We start from the raw sequence: 7,513 nt of genomic DNA, 5'->3' as shown, positions 1-7,513 counted from the left end.
GAAGTTACACTGTTTAGGCAACAGATGGCCTTGTTCAAAGCACCTTGCCATCAACTGAATCAAGACCTTCAGTGTTGGCTCAGAGATTAGGGATAGCCTTCATGCAGTGGCTCCTGGGATGACTGCCTTTGCCACTTTACTTCTCATGTGAGCATTGTGTCTCCACTACCTCCCATGCCATCTTGTGAGAGCTTCCCAACCTTGTGAGAGCTGCAGGTGGAGGTGACCCCGTGAGGACACATCTTGACTGCCTCCATTCCCTCATCTGCAACTTCAGCGAGGACTGTGAGGAGAGCTGGGCTGACTGAGAGCTGAGGAGAATGATGTGGGAACAGCTGCTGCACTAGCACAAGGCCATATGCTCCTCTTTAACACTGGTCATGGAGTGCATGGTTGCACTTATGGAGTGGTCCACCAGCTGCTTCCCCATACCCGCCCTCTGCAACTCCCTGCCCACCACCCTACTCCTGCCCAACTCCCCATAACTGCCCCCCCCATCCCAGCACTCACCCACACCTCCTCCTCCTAGCTCCCCAGGGGACTCCCAGGTAGCCAGAATCTCATGAGGTACCCAAGGCAGGTGCCAAGCCCAGCTCCATCCCTGATCCCCTCTGCCCCCTCCTCCCTCTCCCCTCCAGGTTCTTTCCCCAGTCCCTCCCCTGTTGTATAGTCTCCCAAATAAAAATATCAGAGTTGTTTTTCCAAACAAAAAGCTTTATTATTTGGTCTGCAGAGAAGAGAGGGGAAGGTGGGAAGGGAGGGCAGGGGAAGGGAGATGTGTGGGAGGAAAGGCATAGAGGGGGAATGCAGAGGCCTCTTGTGGGGAGGCCTGGCAGTCTCTCAGGCATCTATGACTGAATCTCTCCCTCAAGGTCTCCTGGATGAGCACAGCCCCCAGTGGGCTCACCAAATGACAGCAGTGCCCTGCTGCTCAAAAGCCCTGACCAGCAGCTCTGCCTCTCCCCCACCACTGGCAGGAAAGTCTCCTCCTTGTTCTCACAAAGGTTGTGGAGCACACAGCAGGTCTCTGCCACCTGGGGGATATTCCAGTTGCCAAGGTTAAGGCAGGTAAGGAGATTCCGGAATCTCCCCTTGAGGTGGCCAAAGGCAGCTTCCACAACCATGCGGCACCTGCTTAGCCTGGCGTTGAAGATCTCTTCGGTGGGGTCCAGGCTGCCAATGTAGGGCTTCATAAGCCAGGGGAGAAAGGTGTAAGCTGTGTCATCCATGACGCACATGGGCATGTCCACCTCCCAGCTCAGATGGTGTGTTCAGGAAACATAGTGCTGGCGTGTATCCTGTGGAAGAGGCTTGAGTTCTGGAAGACACGAGCATCGTGTGCCTTCCCTGAGCACCTGGTGTAAACGTCTGTGAGTCATCCCTAGTGATCCATGATGGCCTGCAGGAGCATGGAAAAATACCCCTTTCTATGAAGTCTGAGGCATGGTGGTTGGGGCCACGATGGTGATGTGGGTGCCATCAATGGCCTTCTCCGCAGTTGGAGAAGCCTGTGGAGGCCAAGCCAGCGATGATGGGGTTGATGCTGCCCAGAGTGATGACCCTCTGCAGCAGGATGGTGTTGATGTCCTTGACCACCTATAGAATCATAGAAACATAGAATCACAGAGCTGCAAGAACCCTCAGGAGGTCACCAAGTCCAACCCATTTCCCAAAGCAGGATCAATCCCAAGTAAACGATCCCAGCCAGGGCTTTGTCAAGCTGGGACTGAAAAACCTCTAAGGATGGAGATTCTGCCACTTCCCTAGGAACCCATTCCAGTGCTTCACCATCCTCCTAGTAAAGTAGTCGAACCTACATGAACACGGCCCTGACTGATCTCCCCATGCCGAACTGGTTCCTGACAGAGCGGTAGTTGTCCTCTGAGGCGAGCTTCCAAAATGTGATGGCGACATGCTTCTGGGAAAGGGATGGTGGGTTTCATGTGCGTGGCCTGTCACCAGAAGACAGGAGCTAGCCACTCGCAAAGCTCCAGGAAGGCATCCTTCCACATGCAGAAGTTCTGGAGCCACTGCTGGACGTCCCACCGCTGCATGACAATGTGGTCCCCCCGTCAGAACTTGTCTCCTGCCACTGGAAGTGGCTGTGCACAGTGTGCAGGGGAGGATGCAAGGGAACATGGTGCATGAGGAAGGCCAGGGTCTGATTGAGGAGGTCCCCCACGCCATGCTGTCATCCTCCTCCTGTGGACAGTCTTCATGAACTGAGCAATGAGGTGCAGCAGGAAGCCCAAGAGCCGGTGATGGTTCTGCATTAGCTCCAGCTCCATGATGAGAGTGCTGTGGCATCCAAAAGGGCAACCAGAGCACATGGCATGAGTTTGGGGTCCCTCGAGGGAGCAGGCAGTGCAGAAGAGGAGGGGAGATGCGACTGCGGAGAGGAGCCTCTTTAAGCACAAGTCTGAGATAGCCTCAGGCAGAAGCTACAGGAAGTGACCGCTCTCCTGATGCCCTGCTGGAGTGCTTCCAGGGGGCTTTAAATGCGATTCAGGCTCCAATGAATGTGGACGCGCTATTTCAATATAATTCTGCACTACTTCAATGGTGCCTGGTGGTGTGAATGTGATATTTCAAAATAGTTATTTTGAAATAATTTCCCAGTATAGACATAGCCATACTGAAAAAGAAATCTGCAGATATCCATGCATTTTTTTTAAAAGGAATTCGCTTAGAATGCCTTCATGAGTTCTTGGTGTTTAATTTCTAGGAAAAGTCTAGAAAATGAGTTTGCTAGTAGAACTCTTAATGAAAATGGAGAATTTTAAACCAAGGTGGAAGAAGCATTATGAAAAATAAAATTTGAATTAATAAGCATGAGCATACACATGCTTTTAACACAAATACATTTAGGGCATGGAAAAAATCATGTGATCTACATGTCCAGTCAAATCATGTGACATACATGTCCAGTCAAAACTAAGACAGCTGAAAGTTTGACGAGGAAATACAGAAAACTACGGACACACAATCAACAGACCAAAGCTATTCAGCAAAAATTGTATGGCAAATAATTTAGAATGATGATTTTTTTTTAAATACAGAAAGCCAAAACCAAAAGAGAAGTGTAATTTGCCAACATGGATTAATTCAGTGCTGTGTCTCATAATTGCTGCTCTTTTGCCTTCACAGTATGCATAGTTCACTCCCTTCAATGTCAACATGAGTTTTGCCTATGGCAGAACTCTTCTATGTATGACTAGATATTAGTAATCGCCCCAGAAAAACCTCCCAACTGCTGTAATTAAAGCTTTGGAGAAAGTAGGTGAAGTTGTGTATGAATGGAGTCAGATGATCTATCTATTCTGTATGAGGAAGAGAGGAAACGGAATTCCTTCTTTTCTGTTTCCCCTTGTTCCTGGGGACAATGTTAGCTGTCTCTGAAATAGGCACTATGCACCTTAGCCTTTTCATATTCCGCTGAAGTGATCATTAGATGGGTGTGTTTCATCACCACATATAATTGCTGCATCTCTCATTTCTTTTCCTAAGGCTGCCTTCTCTCCCTGATTACATTTACTTATGCCAGTCACTGCCTTTGCACTGGCTCCTTCGTTTCCCATCCAATTCCTTTGCTGGTTACTTACATGCCTTATCAATGGAATTATTTTTTCAGAAGAGTTGACAAAACTTTTCTGCTGTGATGCTCTGTAAGCTTAAGTCTGTTGTTTGATCAGAGAATGTTCACTTTGGATCTTTAGAATACCTTTATACCTGAGCAGCACGAGTCGATATTTTATAAAACCTAAGTTTTAGATAAGTTATTATTCACTGTTCACCAATGACTGAACAGAACACCAAGGCGTGTAGGAAACAATCCTATATTGGCATGGAGATCAACTAGATAGTCTCACAGGTTTTTTTCCTTGATTTATAGACATGACTTGTGGCTGTGCTGATAGCTGAGCAAGAATTCAAAAGAGCTGTTAGGGTTGGAACCTGAGTACTTTTTTTTCCCAGACAAAAGCCTGATGAAAAACCCGAGTAAGGGATCTATAAATCCTGTCTATATAACACTGGCAGTCAAACATCATTTGCCATAGGTATCATGACACAGTACAGACAGGTTTCAGTATTATCTGAAATCTAAAGCAACCAGCTGAAAATGCCAGGCAGTCATTAGTTCAAGCAAGTTCATTTAAAGCAACTCAGTAGATTATGGATGCCTTACTTCATACAATCCTTCAGTAAGAAATTTATTCTGAAATGTCAAGTCATTTGGATTAGCCATGGAAACTTTTGGTTTAAAAAAAGGTGGGAGAAAGAAGTAATGGTTCTGAGAAAGTGAGCTTGTTAAAATGGGTATCTTAGGAAAGAAGTCATTGGAGAACTGGAAATTCACATAAGAAACTTCTGATGGAGCTACTGAATCAAAAATATCACTTTAAAAATAACTTAATGGGTGTGCTGAGAGGATATAGCTCATGTATAAAGTCATTTTTACACACATAGGGTGTGTCTAGACTTCAGGCTTCTTTCGAAAGAGCCTCTTTCGAAAGCATCTTTTGAAAGAGGCTCTTTCGAAAGAGCGCGTCTAGACTACAATGCGCGGATCGAAAGATCGATCCGCTATTTCGAAAAAGAGCGTCCAGACTGCCGGACGCTCTTTCGAAATTGAAAGCCACCCGGAACTGCTTCTGCCAGGGCATGGGGGCAGCATTTCCTTCCAGGTGCTGCCTGCCTGCCCTTTGCAGAGACGCGTGGTGAGAGGGACACTCCTGAACACCCGTTGCTCTGCTGCTGCAGCTGCCTTTGCTGTCCCTTGAGGAATTTGGCAAGGCATCGCAGTGCTGCTTTGGAGTGCTCAGCTTCCTGGGACACCCCAGCAGCTTTTTTCTTGTGAGGTTTTTCTGCTTGCAGACCCTTATTTGTGGCATGGAGCCAGAGCTGCCCCTGGGCAGGCGAGGGCCCCACACCACCATACTGCAGCTGTTGCTGCATCTTCGTGAGACAATCATGAGGCTCCTTCCCGAGCTGGACCCAGACCAGAGGGACGAGGGGTTCCCCCGTCCGGCAGCCACACTGCCCTTGCCTCCGAACTTTTTCGTTGACAGGCGTGTTTGGAGGTTTGACACCAGCTCTGACTGGTGGGACCGGCTCGTGATGGAGATCTGGGATGACCAAGACTGGCTACGGAACTTCCGCATGAGAAAGACCACTTTCCAGGAGCTGTGTACCTGGCTCGCCCCTGCTCTGCAACGGCAAGACACCCACCTGCGGCCCGCCATCCCCCTGGAAAAGAGGGTCGCCATTGCCCTCTGGAAGCTGGCAACCCCCGACAGCTACCGCTCCGTGGGACACCAATTTGGAGTGGGGAGATCTACTGTTGGGGCCGTCTTGATGGAGGTAAGTCATTGTCTGGGGACAGTCACAGTTTGGGGTGGGAGGAAGGGAGACTATCAGGAAGGGCCAAGTGGAGTGGGAGTGGGAGTGGGAGGGAGCTCCTCCACTCACCCTGAATTGTGGGGGGGGGGCGGGTTCTGAGGAGGGGATTCCCGGGCTGTTTGTTTGAGAGGGAAGGTGGGCGGTGGGTTCTCCTCCTAAGACATAAGGCACCCCTTCTAACACTTTGTTGTCTGTCTCGTTCTGCAGGTGGTGAGGGCCATCAATTCGGAGCTGCTCAACAGGCTCATCTGTCTACCGGATCTGGACAGCGTCATGGCCGGCTTTGCTGCCCTCGGCTTCCCCAATTGCGGAGGAGCGCTCGATGGGACACACATTGCCATCCGTGCACCGCCCCATCGAGCAGCCCAATTCATAAACAGAAAGGGCTACTTTTCTATGGTCCTCCAGGCCCTGGTCGACCATCGTGGACAGTTTTCGGACATTTGTGTTGGGTGGTCAGGGCGGGCACACGATGCCCGCATCTTCAGGAACTCGTACCTGTACCGGAGGCTTCAGGCAGGAACTTTTTTCCCCCATCGCCAGTTTGCGGTTGGGGATGTGCACATGCCGGTGTGCATAGTGGCTGATGCCGCCTATCCCCTGATGCCGTGGCTGATGAAGCCCTACACCGGCCAGCTGGATGCGAGCAAGGAGCAGTTTAATGCTCGCCTTAACCGGGCTCGCAACCAGGTGGAATGTGCGTTTGGCCGTTTAAAGGGCAGATTCCGGTGCTTGCTCACACGCCTCGACATGGGGGAGACCAACATCCCCGAGGTGGTGGCCACGTGTTGCGTCCTCCATAACCTCATGGAGAGGAAAGAGGAGGCCTTCCTACCAGGGTGGGGGAGAGCTGCTGATGCCCAGGAGAGGCTCTTTGCCCAGCCCCGGACAGCTGCCATCCGCCAGGCTCACCGGTCTGCAGTTGGCATCCGGGAGGCCCTCCGGGAGCAATTCTCCAGTGGAGGCCACTGAGTGCACTGAGGGGCTTCTGCCTGGGGACTGGGCCCTGGCCCCCAATAGAAGCTTACCTCCACAACCCATCTCCTGACCCAGTTTGGACACATCACTTACACCAGGGTGTGTTTCAAAATAAAATGTTCTCTTTACTTATTTATAATTTTGTACATATAATCAAACAATGTGGCAAAATAACAAAAATTTTCTTCATTTTTGTTGTTGCCAAACTATATACAATAAACAAACAGTTCCTTTAACCCTTTGTTTGTGCTTTAACTGGGGTGATGGGGGTGATTGAAACCTGGAGGGGGGAAGGGGCCTGGAAACCTGGAGGGGGGAAGGGGATCAGGTTGAACGGGGCTTGGCAGATTTCCCTTTCCTGGCTGGGCCTCGTGTTTGGGGTGCTCCCCGGCTACGGGATCGGGTGATGCACCTGTCGGTTGGCTGGCTGCTGGGGGGCTCTTGGGACGTGGAAGCCTGGGGGAGAGGAGGGCCAGGGGGAGAGAGGGGCTGGGGACCTGGGAGGGCTGGGGGAGAGGGAGGTCCAAGGGGGGAAAGGGCTGCTGTTGTGGAAGGGGGGTTTGGTGGGGTGGGGTCATGGGGTGCTGGAGGAGCAGGACCAGGCACAGCAGCAGGCAAGCCGCTGACCTCCCTCAGGGTGGCGTACAGCACCGTGCGCTGCAGGACCAGCTCCTTCATGAGCCGATCATGCCACCGCTCCTCTGCCTCCGCCCTCTGTAGCAGGATGGCGTTCTGCTCCTGCACAGCCTCGACGTGCTGCCGGAGGATGTCAGCGTAGACACGCCTGTGTCTGCGGCTCCCATGTCTCCGAGGTGGAGATGGAGATGGAGGTGGGGCTGGGGTGCTGCGGCCCTCTTCCACGGCTGGTCCGGCTGTGGAGGAAAAGAAGAAGACACAATCAGTCCTATAAACTGGACTCTGTAGCACTTACAATACTAACAGGATGGTTTATTTGGGGATGAGCTTTCCAGGGCCAGACGCACTTCCTCAGATCAGAGTAACACGGCTACATTTCTATCACAATCAGTCATGTGTGCAACAGCTGTCCAAAAGGGCATGCCCTCTCCTTGAGACAGGGGAATCAGACATTCTGAAGGTCACACTGTGTGTGTGTGTGTGTGTGTGTGTGTGTGTG

This window comes from Pelodiscus sinensis, chromosome 12, assembly GCF_052426305.1.
Source record: "Pelodiscus sinensis isolate ZL-2025 chromosome 12, ASM5242630v1, whole genome shotgun sequence".
Classification (NCBI taxonomy): domain Eukaryota; kingdom Metazoa; phylum Chordata; order Testudines; family Trionychidae; genus Pelodiscus; species Pelodiscus sinensis.
This window is presented reverse-complemented; position numbering follows the sequence as displayed.